This window comes from Jaculus jaculus, chromosome 13 (genome assembly GCF_020740685.1).
Source record: "Jaculus jaculus isolate mJacJac1 chromosome 13, mJacJac1.mat.Y.cur, whole genome shotgun sequence".
Lineage (NCBI taxonomy): Eukaryota > Metazoa > Chordata > Mammalia > Rodentia > Dipodidae > Jaculus > Jaculus jaculus.
In genome coordinates this window covers 58,680,466-58,699,848 of record NC_059114.1, presented here as the reverse complement: position 1 = coordinate 58,699,848, position 19,383 = coordinate 58,680,466, and the positions used below count along the sequence as shown (strand labels likewise).

The following is a 19,383-nucleotide window of genomic DNA, read 5'->3' as shown; positions in this document are numbered from 1 at the left end:
ATGCTCACAAAACCTGCCAACCTCGATTCTATTCCCTATCACTGATGTAGAGATAGATGCGACAAGTGGCACAAGCATCTGGCTTTGGTTTGCAGTGGCAAGAGACCCAAATGCCCTGATGTGCATGCATGCATGCATGCACACACACACGTTCATAAATACATCAATAAATGTCATGTGTTCTCTTTTTGTGTATCCTAGATTTTATATGGATGTGTAAAATCATGTATGTATGACCTGAAAGTAAAAGTGAAGGTAGCAAGGGTCCTAATGAGTGGGAGAGAAGCTTCATAGGTAGAGGAGGTGATACTGGGGACATGTTCAATGTAGAATATATATTTTTTATGGAAATGGCCTCATGTAACACAGTACACATGAACAATGAATATATACAATGAAAATTCAAAGGCAGTGAGTAACTAGGGGGATTTCCTTTTGAAGCACCTTAAAGTCAAATCATCCTAAACAGCATTTTTTGCAGGGAATAATATGTAATATATTCAGGTTATGAGGAGGGTGCTATACATCTGCATTTCTGTTGAGTAGTTGACAGAAACAAAGAGGAGTCATCCAAGTTCTTAAGGTAAGTCTTTCCAGGCTTTGCCTCAATTGTTACCCACTTTCACCAGTGAATTCTTGGCAGAACTGGAACAAACACACAATAAGTGGTTTCTTGAGTCAGAAAGGTCATTTTGTTCATTTGTTTCTAGTTCTGAATTCTCCGCAGAATCTGGAGTGAGCTCATTGTGGCTGCTTGCATGACTGGAGATTTTCCTTTCAACATCTGTGGCTCTCAGCCTTCATGTTATATAAGTTTTTTTTTGCAAGGAATAGAGAAGTATTCTGAAGCAGAGCACAGATGGCCAAAGGGCAAGAAGTCTTTGGGAAGAAATGGAGCAATTGGAGTGTGCAACCTACAGAAAGGTGTGTATTTTGCCATAGTTGGTGGATTTGTTCTTTCATTCACTGTGTGTTTTTTTTTTTTTCCTTACTAGAAACTGCTAATTTGTATCCTATCCACAGCTAAAAGCAGCTTTATTTTCCACCAGAATGCACAGGACAGGTTTTATGGTTCATAAAATGATACCACACAATAATTTTGCTTGCACTCATGGACAAACTAGCTAGTTTTGTGGCTGAGACAGTGGGCAGCAAGTGGAAAGAAAGATAAGAGGTTGTGTGGGAATGGCAGGTGAGAAATCTCACAAAAAACATAGGGAAGGGTTTGTGAGTATGTTAGTTTAAATAGATGTCCCCCAAGAGATACAAAAGTTTTATTAGAGCTTCTTAGATTTCCAAATACCTGGCTGGAGGAGGTATCACTGGGTGGATTCTAGAGTACAATCCTGAAGTATGGGGACAGATCTGATTCCAGCAAAAGACAAACAGACTGCCTGAGCTCTGCCATTAGGGAGCTCCTGTTCTGCGCTTGCTTATTGTGCTGGTAGTAGTTGCTGTGTGTGTGTGTGTATCTGTGAAAAGGTGTCAGCTTCTTTCACTAGTATAAAACTTCCCCTGGATTGGTAAACTTCAAATAAATTCCTTCCTCCCATAACTGCCTGCTTTAAAAGTTCATCTCAATGACCTGAAGCTGTTTGTTACAGAATTGGTAACCAGAGTGGGCTATAGTTGCTGAGATGAATCTGATCATATGGATTTGGGTCTTTTAGAACTTGTGTGCTAGAGGAATGGAAAACTTGGCGCCTGAAACTGAAGGCACCTTGTAGAGTGGTAAGCCAAGTATTGTGATCAGAGTTTTAAAATGCTAAGTGCAGAAAAATTGTATTTGGAGGCTTGGCTTATGAATTTCCTAAGGGAAAGGAAAGACTATGGAGAACTTAAAACTGGGCTGCTGGCATATGGCTGTGTTCTGCTGCCTATGCCCGATGAGTTGAATAGAGGTTAGATTTGTAGTAAACTGATATGCTTGGCTAAAAATATGGGCCTGAGTGATACAAGATTTAAAGTTTAAAAAAAAAAAGAAATTTGAAATTTATTGGCACAGAGACTAGCTTTGTATTACCAAAGCTGCTATTGTCAAACACATTAACAATATTAAGAAAAATTTCCCAAATACTTTACATTAAACATTGGGAAAATGCCTGAAGTGTTTCTACTCCCAAAAAGACTAAAATGGTAGAAATACACTCTTTAAAAGAAATCTAAAATAAATAAATAAATAAAATCCCCTGCTCTTCAAGGTCATGATTTATCTTTTCCGTAAATTAAGAATATGGCTATGTCCTACACATCTGGTATTAATTTTGGAAACATAAAAAAAATACAAGGAATGGTAGTGATGTACCTATTGTCCCTGGAGCCACTACTGAGATGTGACATGAGACAGGGCGTAATGACCCTGATAGGCTAGCAAAGCCATTGAAGGAAGGAACATGGTTTGCAGTAAAGATCCAAAGATGTTTTGGATATATCAATACTGTGCACGGGCTACCATAGAGCACAGTTGGTCTGGGATGAAAGTTTTTCCTGGATACTCAACCCATCTAGAGGGACAGAATTTTTTAAAAATCCAAAAATTGTCCGTCAGTGATTATAATATCAGAGTTGAACTGCAAAAATTTGTTGTTTGCTTGATGGTTGTTGAGTTTACATTGGTCTAGTCTCTCATTGTTATGCCTTATAACAGTTAAAAATGTTTACTCTGGCTGGGCATGGTGGTGCACGTCTTTAATCCCAGCACTTGGGAGGCAGAGGTAGGAGGATCCTCATGCTATCAAGACCACCCTGAGAATACATAGTGAATTCCAGGTCAGCCTGGACTAGAGTGAAACCTTACCTCGAAAAAACAAACAAACAGACAAACAAACAACAAAATATCTACTCTGTGCCTTTATATGTTAAAAGCATAGAACTTGTTTTGATTTTATAAGACTCAGAGCTTAGAGCAAATCTTAAATCTCAGATGAGACTTGGGACTTTAAAACTATTTTAAGTTAATAATGACTATGGAACCTTTAAATTTGGCTAAAAATATACAATTCACAATGTAAAATGGTTATATATCTATTTGGGGTCAGGGACAAAATGATGTCTGAAGCAGTCAGTAGTTGGAGGAGGGTGAAGGATGGAAGGGAGACTTCTTCAGAGCACTTCCCCTCTTCTGATCCACCAAGATAAAGAGACTCGGAGGCTCCAGGGCAGCAGCAGGGTGGGGGCGCCCTGTGAAACCTCAGTGCAGAACAAGACTGTAGAAGAAGACAAGCCTCATTTGCATATTTTTCTGGAAATATGTCAAGAAGAGGGAGTGTATTTTTATATGCAAAACTTCACCCCAAATAGGTCTTCCAAGTAAACAAAATATCGTTAAGGGAGCTGAGCTGCCTACTGACTTTTAGTTAACTCTTTTAGAAGAACATACACATTGGCAAGAGCTTTGGGGAAAAAATATATCTGATTTTGAACCACATGAACAGACAACAGCTTTCAAGCCAAGGCATATTCTTGGATTGATCTTTCATAACGCCTTAATTTTAGCCGGCAGGAAAAATGCTTTTTGCAAGTATAAAATTATTTAAACCTTTTAGGGAAAGCTTTCCATAGTGGTTTTAAATCTGGAATTTAACTGCAAAGTTGTCTTTCTACTAATTTGTCAAAGTAACTTTCCCACTTTAGTAAATGTATTTAAGAAGGGACTTACTGTTGATGGGACAGTGAACGTTTCCCTACTTCCTTAGGGACTAGTATTTCCTGCTTCTTTAGCAAGCAATCATGGAATTTTTGACAGAAATAAGAGGGGCAATGCACTGTAGCTTTATCAACCACCAGTGATGTAGCTCAAAAACTTACTGTGGAATTAAAAAGCAAGTACCAAAAGGATGTCTACAGTGTGGTATTGCTGTATATACACACATATATGTATGAAACTTTTGAAAAAAAAATCTATAAACTGTGGTACTTGCTGTGTGGTGTGTGTGAGGGGATTACCTGTGAGGCACAGAACAGAGAGAATTGAGAAATGGGGTTAGTGGTTGTTGAAGGAAACATCAGTTAAGTCCCTTCATCTCATTCCCTTAATGCAAATAAAAATTAAAGTGCTGTTCTATTTCAAATGTCCACATCAATCTAGAAAAAAGGTCATTAACTACAAGCACATATCTCATATGTGAGTACATATATGTATATGTCTCCATGTTAACTATGTTAACATGCTGGTATTATGATAATCACTGGTTTTCTATTTCTCAGACAGGTATTAGTTAGAAGAAAATTGGTAAAGGAAAAAAAATGAGAAAACAATTCAAATCTACATTTGAGTGAGCCAAGCAAGAGGAAGGAGAGAATTAAAGATAAGAACAAAAACCACTAAAGGACAAATGATATGGGAGAATTCTGAGTAAAGAGAATACAAGCAATAAGAGTAATGCGGAGCCCTCAAAACCGTCTGAAAATACATAATCTCTCAGGGCAAGACAATTACATTACAAAATCAGCCATTGGTCAGCAGGTTGTAAAACAAGTAAGTGGAAACTCCAACTTTAAAATTTCTAATTTGAATCAAATAATCTAACAGTTAGTACAGAGTGGAGAGGAAAATGAGTCTGTAACACTTGGTTGACCTGAAGCATGTGTTTCATAAATTTGATGAAAATTTTTTCTGTGTCTATGTTTTCTTTTAAATGAGTGGCCAAAGAAACCACTGGCTCTGAGACAGTGTGGGAACATGACCCTCTAGCAGACACTTTGATCTGTGACAGACACCAGCAATACAAGAACAGTTCCTCCTCTAGTTAAAAGACAATTTTTGTCTGGAAAATTCCCCTCTAGCAGTGCAGAGACAAAAGCAAAAACATTAATGGAACCGGCAAGGGCAAAAAGTCCTAACTTTGTAGCCGATTGCTGGTCTGCAGTCTCACACTGTCCTGAGTCTTACAAATGAAGTGAGACCTTAGAAGGGGAAAGTCTGGCGACCGGGGACACGTGCATGTCTATCACATTTTACTCTTGGTTCTGTGCCAGGCCCATTCCCATCTAATTTCAGTGCTTTGAATGAAAACAGACAGGCCAGCATTTGGAAATTATCTTGAAGGCGAGGCCACTCCTGTTCATTTTATTCTTCCCTAACCTGGCCATTTACTTTTAATAATAAATTTAAGTTGGATATAGATGAGAGTTAGATGAGAGCTGGGAACAGAGATACTCCATAGAAAGGTTAAGAACTGATGACTGTAGAGAAGAGATTATCCAGTGCATCCTGTGCAGGCTCAACCCAAAGTGGGTTTTGCACTGGTGACCTTGAGTTCTCCTTGGCTGTGAAAACAGAGCAGCTATTCTACCAAGTAGAGCAGAAACAGTGCTCCTTGTGGGAAGGAGTAACCAAGCTGAAGAAATTAGAGTTTTAGAAACATCCTGACCTGGTTTTCATATGCAGTAGAATTTTGAGTTCTATCAGAAAGGCTTTGGAACACAGTATGATTTCCTGAAAACAATTAGAGGCTGTAAAGATAAATATGAGTTCTCTTATCAAAACAAAGGTGAGGAGTTTATTAATAAACTGGTTGTATATAGGAACTCCAGGCCATATTGACTTTAATAAAACATTCAGTGGTTTAATTAAATCATTAATTCCACCCTCAACTCCATTTTACAAAAGACAATGCCAAAATAAAATGGTTTCTTTTTTTAGTTGGTTTTCTTCCCCTATAATTCATTAAGATGAGTGTATGGATTGGCTTTTTGCTATTCTTGCAGCCCTCACAAGCAGATAGCACTTTAAGGCGGATATAAAGTGATATCGATCTGAAGGTGACATCTCCCCTCACTTTTTGTAAAAGGTGAAGTATCTTTTAGAAAAATCTCTATAATATATGTGAATACAAAGGTTTATATCACAACATTATTAAGTTATTAGTAAAACAATGATTAGCTTTTTCTTGTAGATAAAAATTATGAAAGTATAAGCAATTTAAAATGCATATAATAGTAGTTTATGAGTATTAACTTTAAAATTAATTTCATTTTATGAAAGTATTGCATGAAAATTGTTTTAAAATCTGAAGGGTTATTAGAGAAATTAACAATTATATGTCTCAACTTCCCTATACTCTAGTATCCCTCCCTAGAGGAAGCCACTTCTTTTAGTATATATCTCTCTGGACTTTTAAATAATCTGCTATTTAGGCCTAGACCCTTCAAATACAGATTCGTTTAAAGATTAATGTTTTGATCCTTTGAGTATTAGAATCTCAGAAAGCTAAAAATAAAGTGTGGTGGTTTGATTCAGATATTCTCCATAAACTTAGTTGTTCTGAATGCTAAGTTCTTAGCTGATGGAGATTTGGGAATTAACGCCTCATGGAGGGGGTTTATTATTGGGAGCAGGGTTATGGGTGATATACCCAGTTTCCCCAAGCCAGTGTTTGGCACAGTCTCCTGTTGCTATTGTCCACCTTATGTTGGCCAGGGGGTAATGTCCACTTTCTGCTCATGCCCTCATTTTCCCCTACCATCATGGAGCTTCCCCTGAACCTGTAAGCCAAAATAAACCTCTTTTTTCTATAAGCTGCTCTTGGTTGGGTGATTTCTATTAGAAATGAGAAGCTGACTGTAACAGTAAAGCGGTACCAAGGAGTGGGATTGCTGTTAGACCTCTGACTGTGTAGCTTTGGCCTTTTGGAGCTGATTTTCAAGAGGAATGTGGAAGAATTTGAAACCTTAGCCTAAGAGATGCCTTGCAATACTGTAAATACAGATTGATGGACTATTCTGGTCACAGTTGAAAGACCTGAATGCAGAAAGAACTATGGACTGTTAGGTTTGGCTTATGAGGGTGAGAAAGAGCTTTGCTTGGACTGGGCTAGAGGCAAGTTGTGTGAAAAGCTTGCTGTTATGCCCATGTCCTGAGAAGTTGTGCAGGGTTGCTTTGTGTAGAAATGAATTGGTGTGAGCAGAGGTATATGGCACAGAAAGAAAATTGTGGGGTGAACTGCTGCCCATTCAGCTGCAAATAAGAGATTACAACCTTTGAGATTGGGCGAGCTGACCTATTTCTGGGTCAACAACAAAAAAAATATAGACTCTTTTGAAGGGGACTGAATGCTCAAGTAGTGTCCTGTTTTTCAAAGTCTGCTTTATTCCCCCCTGGATTAACAAAATGGCACCATACCTGGTATTGTGGAGTATAAGAAATTCTGGAAAGAAGGTCACTGAGTTTGCAACACGGTCTTGTGTTTTGGAAATGGCCATGGGCAGTGTGAAGCAGGTTTGCTGGTTGCCTGCATAGAGACCCCATGGAGCCATGAGGATGAACCATAGTGGAGACCTAGTGGAGCTGTGGGGGCCACAAGATGACTGCTCAGGAAAGTTGCTGTCCCTGATGAAGTTTTCCAGTACTGTGGTACTGTGAGTAGCCTAGCTGGAAGGGGCGGAATTGAAATACCAGAGACTTGTTGCTGGTTAGAATTATTGGACTTGGAGATTTGTCACTGGCTAGAGTTGTTGGACTTGAGGCTACAGAGTTTGATGTTTGCCCTGGTTGTTTTAAATCTTGTTTTGGCTGAATGTTTCTTTGCTATGCCCAATGCCATCTTCCGCAGTGTGAATGTTTATTCTGTGCCATTATAGGTTTTCTTCGGATGTTTTGGTATTATGGCTCAGTTAAAAGACCATGGACTATGGAGATATTTGAGCATCACAGGGATTGGTAAAAACAATGGGGACTTTTAGAGTTGGACTGAATGCATTGCATTTTATATCATGTATGGTTATCAATTTATGGGGGTCAGGGTTGGAAGGTGATGGTTTGATTCAGGTTTGAACTTAGTTGTTCTGAATGCTAGGTTCCTAGATGATGGAGATTTGGGAATTAATGCCTCCTGGAGGGGGTGTATTCTTGGGAGCAGGCTTATTGGTGTTACAGCCAGTTTCCCCATGCCAGTGTTTGGCACACTTTCCTGTTGCTATTGTCTACCTATGTTGGCCAGGGGTTGATGTCCACCCTCTGCTCATGCCACCATTTTCCCCTGTCATTGTGGAGCTTTCTCTTGAGCCTGTTAGCCAAAATAAACCTCTTTTTCCCACAAGCTGCTCTTGGTTGGGTGATTTCTACCAGCAATGTGAACCTGACTGCAACATAAAGAGAAGAACAAGCAGGGAAATGTAAACATAGTGGTTACTTTCTTGTTGCTGGGACCAGAAACAACTTATGGGAGAAAGGGGCTTATTTGAGGCTTACAGTTTTGAGAAGCCTCATCAATGACAGATCAGAGTCTGAGCAGCACATCTTGCTGCAGTAACCAGGAGGTAGCATCAAGAATGAGCTGGCTCTGGCTGGAAAGATTGTTCAGTGGCTAAAGGTGCTTGTTTGAGAAGCCTGCTGGCCCCTGTTCAATTCCCCAGCACCCACATAAATGAGGTACAAAAAGTGGCAAAGCATCTGATGTTTGTTCATTGTGGCAGGAGGACACACACACACACACACACACACACACACACACACACACACACACACACAAATAAATAGTTGAGCTTTCTAGGAAGTAGGGCTGGGCTAATAGACCGCACATCCATCCCCAGCAATACACCTACTGTAGCAAGTTTCCACTGCTGAAAGGCTCTAGCAGTCCCCTGAATTGCCACCAGCTGGGGGTTAAATATTCAAAACACATGAGTCCATGGGGAACATTTCATTCAAACTACCATAGCAAGCACCAAAGCAAGGCTCTGTGGTGGGCACCACAGCTGATGCTTATCTGTGTTTGCATGTGGACTTCTCCACACGGGTTGTGATGAGTGAACTTGTGATGAGTAAACTAGCTCCACTTACTGTAGGGATGGGTGAAAATAAGGGGGATTTATGCACTTGCCGTCTTTTCCCCTATGTATCATAGTTTATACCCAAGTTCTTTTTTTTTTTTTTTTTTTTTGAGGTAGGGTCTCACTCTAGCTCAAGATGACCTGGAATTCACTATGTAGTCTTAGGGTGGCCTTAAACACATGGCAATCCTCCTACCTCTGCCTCCCAAGTGTTGGGATTAAAGGCGTGCACCATCACACCCAGCCTTTACACCCAAGTTCCCTACATCAGAATCCCATCATCTACCCTGATTCAGGAACCTCCTGGAAGGTTCATTCTGTGCCCCATGGTGTTGCGTTCAGCTGATGTCCAGAAATGGAGGAGCCGCCTGATAGGAATAGGCTCAGCACTAGGTTATGCGGGTCACACAGACTCCAGATTTCAAATGATTCGATGATTCTAGACACTTGTGAGAGTTTGTTAATCGATGAAAGATCGGAGTGGTGGCTCAGCCTGAGGGGAAGACACTACCTTTCAAACAGAAACAGTATGGGTAATGAAAGGGATTGTACAGTGTACAAACTGGAGATTTATGTTATTAAGCTTTTTGGTAAAGTTTGCATTATGTCTTCAATAGTTTTCCTTATTTTTTTTTCTTTTGGTAATTCCTGTAAGTTAGGTGTTTTACAACCTGAGATTTTCTATTTTTCCCCCTCATAATTTTCTCTTATTTTTGTATATCTTTTGCCTTTTGCTATTCTTATGAAGGAAATATTCAATTTAATCTTTCAGTTCCTCCACTGAATTTTTAAAAGTTCAGTCAGTCAGGTTTGATGGTATTCACCTATAGTCCCAGTTACTGGGGAAACTGAGGCAAGAGGATTATAAGTTTGAACCATCCTGGGAAACACAGAAAGACTCTGCCTTGAAAAAAATCTATTTTAATTTATGAGTTATTGTTGTTAGCTTTTAATCTTACATAGCATTCCTTTTTCCTACTTCTGAGAAAATGCAATTTAGATATTTTTCAATTTATTGTGTTGCTTGAGCCTGTTTTCCTTGCCACATCCCTTCTCTTGCTTTTATTTCCCTGCTTCTATTTTATAAGGAGCTTTGTGATGACATTGAGTTAACCTGGATAGTTCAAGAAAATCTGCTCTTGCAAAATCTCTCATGGCATCTGCAAAGGCACTTCTCTTCCTTTTCATCCTCCTTCCCATAAAATCTGACATTCAAAGGCTTCCAGGATTAAAATGTAGATAGCTCTAGGGAGGGAAGACATATCTTCAAATGATTAAAAAATGACTGCTTTGTGAAAATCTTAAAACTTTCATGTAAACTTTAGATTGCTTGGGACTGCCATAAATATGATGATGATGATAGATAGATGGATGGATAGATAGATAGATAGATAGATAGATAGATAGATAGATAGAGGAATACCTGAATGTGTTTTTATGCTCATATGTTTAACAGCTGTGTCCATTGAGATGGCCCAAGAGCAGTAGTACCCCAATATTAGTGAATAAAACTAGTTTCTAGGCATTGGCTTATATTGATTTGGGGTTTTGCAGGACTTATTTTGGGCTTCCCAGAGAAGGGTGTGACCTTGGTTGAGATGGCTGTTAAATAGCTGACAGCATTGTTCAATTCAACTAAAAGGAATATGAGGATTTCTAAGTAATAAGTTGATCTGAAGTCAGGCGAAAAGATAGTGTACATAGAACATCTTTAACTCTCAAAAATTAAAGAGGCTGATGCAAACATTTCCAGTGGATACAAACCAGTCCCATGGTCCAGATCTGAGAAAAGTATAACATACAAAAAAAAAATGATAACGCTAGACTATATTTCCATAGAATAAAATCAGAAATCATGAAGCTATATTTCTATGAATAATAACAAAGGAAAACAAATAAATTAAAATTTTGATAGTAGAGGGGATTTGTTTGCCTCATGTAAAACTCAGGTATGTTGGGGTTAACAAGGACAAAGTAGTGTGTTTTGTCTCATGTGGAATCTATATTCGTGTGTGTGTGTGCGTGTGTGTGTGTGTGTGTGTGTAATGAAGGCAGAAGGGAGACTATTTGGTGTGGAGGAAGGTATCAGTGAAAGGGAAGGAGGACAGATGGGGGAGGTCAGTGGGGAACAAATATGGCCAAAGTGCATTGATACATGTGTATGAAAATGTCCTACTGAATCCCATCATTTTGAAAATAGCCTAAAGTCTTAAAAAAGAACCCTGTGAAAATCTATTCTAAAAAGAGAAGAACTAACTGCATGAAGAGGCCTGGCAAACAGCACCATAATCAAGTGATCAAAGTGAACACTATCTGTAACTGTGCAAAGAGGGTTGTATGTGACCTAGTGGGGTGTACAGAGGAGAACACATCTCTGCTTGTTATGCTCTAATCTATCACTAGTAAACATCAGAGCACTGAAAATCAGCAGGATAATTCAGCAAAATAACTGACTTGTAATCCTCAGAATTGCTTGGATCAGGAAAGTCAAAGAACTGGGGCCTGACATCGTAGCACAAAGTGCTATTTTGAAATGGATTTTTAAAAAGGCATTTGTGTGACAATTGATGAATAGGACCTGTAGACTAGTTATTAGTAATCTATCACTTTTAATGTTCTGGTTTTAGAGATTGCATTGTGCTATGCAATAGAATGTCCTCGTTTGCAGAAAATGTATATTACTGTATTGAGTGACATAGTACATTATATTGGTACCTTATCTTCCAGTGACTCAGAAATGAATGTTTTGTTCAATTCTTACAACTTTTATGTAAATTTTATATTGCTCAAAAAAAAAAAAAAAAACCCGGGCTGGAGAGATGGCTTAGCAGTTAAGCGCTTGCCTGTGAAGCCTAAGGACCCTGGTTCGAGGCTCGGTTCCCCAGGTCCCACGTTAGCCAGATGCACAAGGGGGTGCACGCGTCTGGAGTTCGTTTGCAGAGGCTGGAAGCCCTGGTGCTCCCATTCTCTCTCTCTCCCCCTCTATTTGTCTTTCTCTCTGTGTCTGTCGCTCTCAAATAAATAAAAATTAAAACAACAACAACAACAACAACAAAACCCTAGAGTTGCTCCCATCTTAAAAAGAACAGCAGAATCTCCAATGGAGAAGAACAGGGATGAGGGCAAGGATGGTACCAACATGTGCTGTTTACATGCTAAGTATGTCCATATCTTTTTTTTTAAATTTATTTATTTATTTGAGAGCGACAGACACAGAGAGAAAGACAGATAGAGGGAGAGAGAGAGAATGGGCACGCCAGGGCTTCCTGCCACTGCAAACGAACTCCAGACGCATGAGCCCCCTTGTGCATCTGGCTAACATGGGACCTGGGGAACCGAGCCTCGAACCAGGGTCCTTAGGCTTCACAGGCAAGCGCTTAACCGCTAAGCCATCTCTCCATCCCAGTATGTCCATATCTAATAAGATAAATTAAAAAAAAAAAAAAACTAGAGTTGCTTTTCTAGCTTTTGCAAACCAACTTGTAGAATTGTGTCTAGATTGATCATTGTTATTCTCTTCTGTCAAAAGGAATATGGGAGAAGACTGGAATAAAATAGAAAATGAAGGAGTATAAATTTACAAAAACAAAACATGATTCCGTTGATGCTTAGTCACCTTGAATGATACTCTTTGGTTGAGTATTTTCTACTCAAATTTTTCTTAACTTTTTATTAACTATGTGTGTGTGTGTGTATGTATGTATGTATATATGTATGCATATATTCAATTTAACTTATTTGAGCAAAAGAGACAGATACACACACACACAGAGAGAGAGAGAGAGAGAGAGAGAGAGAGAGAGAGAGACAGAGAGAGAGACAGAGACAGAGAGAAAGGACAGAGAGAAAGAGAATGGGCATGCCGGGGCTTCTAGCCACTGTAAATGAACTCCAGGCACATGTGCATCTGCCTTATGTGGGTACTAGGGAACTGAATCTGGGTCGTTAGGCCTCACAGACCATCACCTTAGCCATTAAACCATCTCCCCATCCCCATAGTGTATTTTTACCACAATCCCATCACTCTCTCGTCTCCCTCTCCCATATTTCTCCCACTGAAGTCCTTCCTCCATCCACCCAATCCCTTCTCTTTTGACTCAGCCTTCACAACTGAAACAACTGGCCATTGACTTGCTTTCTGGTATTTCCTGCCCCTTTCTCAGCTCAGAGTGTGGCAGGTAGAAGACCCAATGGTCACTTAAGGATTGATTCACATTGCTCTCTTTAAAAATGAACGAACACAAGTATGAGAACTCAGAAGAAAAATGGTTTTCTATTGTTTTACTTTCTATTTTGTTATTTTTAATGAGATGATTCTGTTTATGGCATCTCCATCTGCACACCTTTTCCAGAACAGTCCCAAGCAATTAGCTTCCTGGAATATTGCTGTGTGGCAAGTTCTCCTTCCGCATATTTTCTTGCTCTTACCTGATGTAGTTAACATCTCTCTAGAATTTATGGAAGAAGATCCTTCCTCTACTGCTCTTCAACAGATTGCCTCCAGGTTTGGGGACTTTCTTTGGTCTTTTCAATGCCATGATAATTTCTAGCATGGTAGAGTATCCCATTGCCCTGTGCTTTAATTATACAGGATCAAAGATTTCCTAGTTTCTCACACAGAACTGTGGCCTCAGTCACTCGTCTTCTTAATCTCATGATGGTGAAAATTTATGCCTCTATCATTGTTTCTTCCTTCTCAGCACCATACAGAAATTATAGCTTAGCACCATCTAATGTAGTAAGTTGGCTGTGAGCCACATTGAAAATTTTCTAGTAGCTATATTAGAAATCTAAAAGCAAATGAGTAAAAATATGTCTAATAATGCAGTTTATTTACTCAACACATATAATATTTCATCATTTCAAAACATAGTCAAAATGAAATGATTGATGAAGTACTAATATTCTGTGGTAGGTTTCTAAACCTAGTTTATATACTACAGTAACAACGCCACTAACCACAGTTTAAGTGCCCAAAAGCCACATGCTACCTTGTTGGACACAGAGTTAAAAGATAACTGCTTACTTTGTTTCAGAGTTTGATGGTCATGTGTGTTTAGGTCCCATTATATAATACCATGGTGGCTCAAAAGCCCATAGGAAAGAAATACAACTGTAGACATTACTTTGTTAGGTGATGTGGGCATGTAGCGTGAAATTGGTGGTGCCACCTTATCTTTTGTGTTATTAAGCATTTTTGGCATGTGTGTGTAGTATGTAGGAGGGTATGGTGTATGTGCTACATGATGTATGTCCATGTGTGTATGCCCCAGCACATGCATGTGGGAGGCCAGAAAGAATGTCAGGTGTTTTCATCTGCCTGTGTTCTTGAGATGGAGTCTCTTCCTCAAATTGTTGCTGTCAGTCAGTGAGCTCCAGTAATTCTCCAATCCCTGTCAACTTTGGTTACAGGTATACATGGCCGCATGCAGCTTCTTCATGTGGGCTTTGGGTGATCTCCAGCCCAACAAGCCTTCAAGCATATGTGGATATGTGGAAAGTGCTCTTACCTGCTAAGCCACCTCCCAGCCACATTTCCAGGCTTCTTAGCAACTGCCCATGGACCAAATGGGCTGCCTAAGGATAACTTTATGATGATGCTTTTTTTTTTGTCCTACACAATGTGCCTTAGGAAGCTTATTTCCTTCAAAGACATCTTTATAGTTGAGTTGGATTTCAAGGCAGAGAGTAGTTCTTACTTATTACTCTTGTAATGGCACAATGTTGAAACTTTTTAATTTTGGTCCATCAAGTCTTTTTTTTTCCCCTTGTTTGCTATCAAAAATAGTAATTCCTATTCTTTTGCTTCTGTTTTATGAGGCAGGAAGCCAATGATCAGTAGAACTAGATATTCATGATTTATCATATTCTCCAGTTCCCTGGATTTGTACTATCTCTTGGCATTCATGACTTAGAGAAGCAAAACCTGATTGACACTGGGGCCAGGAGAATATATTTTAACCAAAATTTTAAGATGTTTCTTGTTCTGTCTTCTTGGTATCTTTATGGAAACCTCTAAAGACACGGGATCATTGGCCTTTGGATTTTGGTGGGTGGGGATTAAAACCTGAACACATTACAAAGTAGTGCAGCCATTTTCTTAGCATCAACTCTTGCCTCTGGTGACGTAGCCATCATCCTGTAGGAGATACATCTTCAAACACATCAGGAATTCACCAGCTTAAGGCTAAACTCTCAATCTGCTAATATTTCTGTATCTGTGAACTGAGCTTAGTTGTTAGAGAAGGAAAGGGGAATCTGATGCTGTTTCTGGGTCCCCATTAGTCCTCTCCTCTTTTTTATTGGAATTGATTTCTACACCAGTACATACATCTTTGCCACCTGATCACTATTTCTGAGATATAGAAGCTCGTGTCTCTAATTCTATCATTTTTAGTGAACTTTCAGACATGCAGATGATTCAGGTTTCAATAGACATCAATTGATTTATCTCAAAAACTGACAGTTTAAAGATGACTCATTTTACTCCTTTTGAAAAGGAAGAAGGAAGCTTTCATGAATTGGTTACCTTATAGCTTTCTCCTCAGTATCCAGGCAGTTTCTTTGTGGGTTAGAATGATGATCTTTTGATGTTTTATTTTTAAGAGAATTGGAGTCTCTGTGACCTTTCTGTCGAGGATGAGTATTTCCTTGTCTTTTCCTCTCTTTTATAATCCCAGCAAGTCATTTACCTTTTGTGTGTCCACTTAGCACAAATCAGAGGTTTTACTATGTAACAAAAATGTATTGAATATTCTTTGTGTATGACACAGTTGACCCATGAGTTTAGGACTTGTGCTTTGAGATATTTTTGTATTCACAAAGTTTTAAAAAACTATTTTTTTTGAGTTACAAGTTGAGGCCTTGAAAGAGATCAAAACTAACTCAAGCATCAAGAGATTTGAACTTTTAAAAGACCCATTACAATAGTCAACTGAACCAAATAGCTGTAAAGAAAAAAATGATTTATCATACAGCATTATACTAGCATAATACTATTCCATGGCTAACATTTATTTGCAAAGATAAGGGAGATATTCTTTTGAGAAAGAAAAAAAAATGTGAGAATATAATCAATATATTTGGAATAAAACCTTTATTTAACTAATTTATGAGAATATAATTCTGAGAGAACTAAAGCTATGTATAAATTCATTAGTCCAATCAGTATGAGATTTCAGATGTTAATTCAAAAATTTCAGGTTGCTAATTAATTTATATAATAGTGAACAAGGGCTAAAATGACAATTCCATGTGATAGTAGTGCTATACCAATACTGCTAGAAAGAATAGAGTAAAAATTCTAAAAACAAAGCTGTAATTTATTATACAAAATAGATCACTTTAAAATGGTCATAATAAACCAGTGTAGTGGTAAACACACTAATCTCAGCACTGAAGAGGCTGAGGTGGAAGGATCACCATGATTTCGAGGCCATCTTGGCTACAGTGAGTTCTAGGTCAACCTGGGTGAGACCCTGTCTCAAAAACAAAATAATAGAAAGAAAGAGAGGATAAAAGGCAAAAGTGTCATAATTAAAGCAACATCAATTGAATAGCATGTTCTATTTATATCTCTAGGTTGGGCTGATGAGTCATGAAGGACAAGCATATATAATCAGTTGGAAAGGTTGAGAGGGTGATTTTTATCAAAGAAGGATTTGGTCTGCCTCCCATGTCAAACTCACATTTACATATAACGGTTTATTACATTGCTACTAAATCAGCGCAGAAGGGTAGTTCCATAAAAGATCTAGATTTAATTCAGGATTACTTAAACAGTGTGCACCCGTGTTAGCATCTTAACCACAGGTAACTGTCCATTCATTATAATCTCTAACTACAGTGCAGTTTATTAAAAAACATATATCCATTAAAATATGGGGTAATTGATTATACTACTCTATTAAAAGCTCAGGAGAAATGACAGTTTCTCAGAACCTCTTCCTTAAGAAAACTAGTTTTAAAATTTATTTTCCAGTTGTGTCTACATAGTACAAAAGTAAAAGTGAAGAATTAGTGATTTGAACTACCCCTTGCATTTTAGCCAAACTACAGTTGAATCCACAGAGGAATTGGGGAGACAGGCTGGAGTGCTGCTTCTATGCTGAACCTGATAATCAGCACCAGGCTATAGGAGACAGACCCTGAGGATACTGAACACCTACCAAAGCAGAGTTCCAGGGGCTCCTAAGAGATCATCACTGAAGCAGGCTTAAATTCACCCACCATGGCTCAGGGAATTTTGTGGAAGAGGGGGCAGAAAGATTAGAAGTGCCCCAGGTTGAGACAACATGCTCAGAGGTATTCCCCAACCCCCAAAATAACTGACTGCTGCTCACAAAACACATAAACCACAATCCCGTGGGGAATACCTGCAACTCCACTGAGGAGTGTCCTCAATGGAATGGGGGCAGGGATGAGGTAAAATAGGGTACCAATACATGATAAATAAAGTCTTTTGTCTCTGACCCAAGAATCTTATATCTTCTGTAAGCATCCCTTGAATTGAAACAGAATAACTCATTGAACTATGGTCATTGTGATAGGAAATGTTTGCTTTATCGATTCCTCTACACCATTCCACCTACATAAACAGGATCAAATCTCAACAGTTGGCTTATGTAAGATTTCACTTTAAAAATTTATTTATTTATTTATTTGACAGAGAAAGAGAGAAAGAGAGAGAGAGAATGGGTGCATCAGGGCCACCAGCCACTGCAAATGATCTCCAGATGCATGCGTCCCCTTGTGCCTCTGGCTAACATGGGTCCTGTGGAATCGAACTGGGTCCTTTGGCTTTGCAGGCAAACACCTTAACTGCTAAGCCATTCCTCCAGTCCAAAGACTTCACTTTCTAAAAATGCAACTTTTGTCCTCGAAACACAGAATTAGAACTGTAGAGTTCCCCATGTGTGGTGGTTTGATTCTGGTGTCCCCCATAAACTTAGGTGTTCTGAATGCTAGGTCCCCAGCTGATGGATATTTGGGAATTAACGCCTCCTTGAGGGAGTGTATTGTTGGGGGTGGGCTTATGGGTGTTATAGCCAGTCTCCCCATGCCAGTGTTTGGTACACCTTCCTGTTGCTGTTGTCCACCTTATATTGGCCAGGGGGTGATGTCCACCCTCTGCTCATGCCTTCGCTTTTCCCTGCCATTGTGGAGCTTCCCCTTGAGCCTATAAGCCAAAATAAATCTCTTTTTTCCAGAAGCTGATCTTGGTTGGGTGATTTCTACCAGCAATGTGAACCAGACTGCAACAGGAAAGTGGTACCGAGGAGTGGGATTGCTGCTAGACACCTGACTATGTGGCTTCGACCTTTTGGAGCTGATTTTCAAGAGGTATGTGGAAGGATTTGAAACCTTGGCCTAAGAGATGCCTTGCAATGCTGTTAAGTACAGCTTGATGGACTATTCTGGTTTGAGCTTCAAGACCTGAATCCAGTAAGAACTATGGACTGTGAGGTTTGGCTTATGAGGGTGAGAAAGAGCTGTGCCTGGACTGGTCTCACAGTTTATGTGAGAAGCTTGCTCTTATGCCCATGTCCTGAGAAGTTGTGCAGGGTTGCTTTGCCTATAAATGAATTGGTGTGAGCAGAGGGATATGGCACAGAAAGAAAAATCTTTGGGTGAATTGTTCCCCATTCAGCTGCAACTGAGATACTACAACCTTTGAGACTAGGCTAGTTGACCTGTGCTGGGGCAACAAGAAGAATGTAGACTCTTTTGAAAGGGCCTGAGTGCTCAAGGAGTGTCCTGTTCTTCAAAGTTTGCTTTATTCCTCCTTGGATTAACAAATTGGCACCCTACCTGGTATTGTGGAGTATAAGAAATGCTGGAAAGAGGGGCATTGAGTTTGCAACATGATCTTGTGTTTTGGAAATGGCCATGGGCAGTGTGAAGCAGTTTTGCTGGTTGCCTGCATAGAGACCCCATGGGGCCATGAGGATGAAATGTGGCTTGCAGTGGAAACCCAGTGGAGATACCGGGACCATGAGATGGCTGTCAAGGAGCTGCCGGCCCCGAAGATGTTTCCCAGGACTCTGAGTAGCCTAGCTGGATGGGCGGAATTGGAATGCCAGAGACTTGATGCTGGTTAAAATTATTGGACTTAAAGATTTGTCACTGGCTAGAGTCGCTAGACTTGAAGCTACAGAGTTTGATGTTTGCCCTGGTTGTTTTAAATCTTGTATTGGTTGAATGTTTCTTTGCTACGCCCAATGCCATCTTTTGCAGTGTGAATATTTATTCTGTGCCATTATGGTTTTTTTGAGGTTATGGCTCAGTTAAAAGATCTTGGATCCTCACCATGGCTGTGTGCCACTATTGCACTTGTGTGGGCATCACGTCAGTTTATTTGTTGCTAATTAGATTAGACAATGAGTTGCTTGGACTGATAGTGGCTGTTTCCCCCAGTCGCCCATGTAGCGCCTTCTGGCACTAGACACGCTGACTGTCTGGGGACTGACTCTCTCCTGGCTTCCAGCCATGCTGTTGGATTTTGTGTATCAGCTGCATATGGAGTCTTCAGCAATAGGGTCTTACCACTGGCCTTTGGTGGGTCATCAAGTACTCTGACAGAAGTCTGTCATTGTTTTGGGAAACCTTGTA

The 19,383-nt window shown here is 39.6% G+C and overlaps 1 long non-coding RNA gene across 1 annotated transcript; it reads left to right on the top strand.

The window, feature by feature from the left end:
• The first annotated feature begins 864 nt into the window (after positions 1 to 864).
• On the top strand, positions 865 to 18,033 carry LOC123454117. The gene is made up of 3 exons (XR_006633164.1): positions 865 to 924; positions 4,207 to 4,477; positions 17,982 to 18,033. It is a non-coding gene; the product is annotated as an uncharacterized LOC123454117 (long non-coding RNA).
• The last annotated feature ends 1,350 nt before the right edge of the window (positions 18,034 to 19,383 follow it).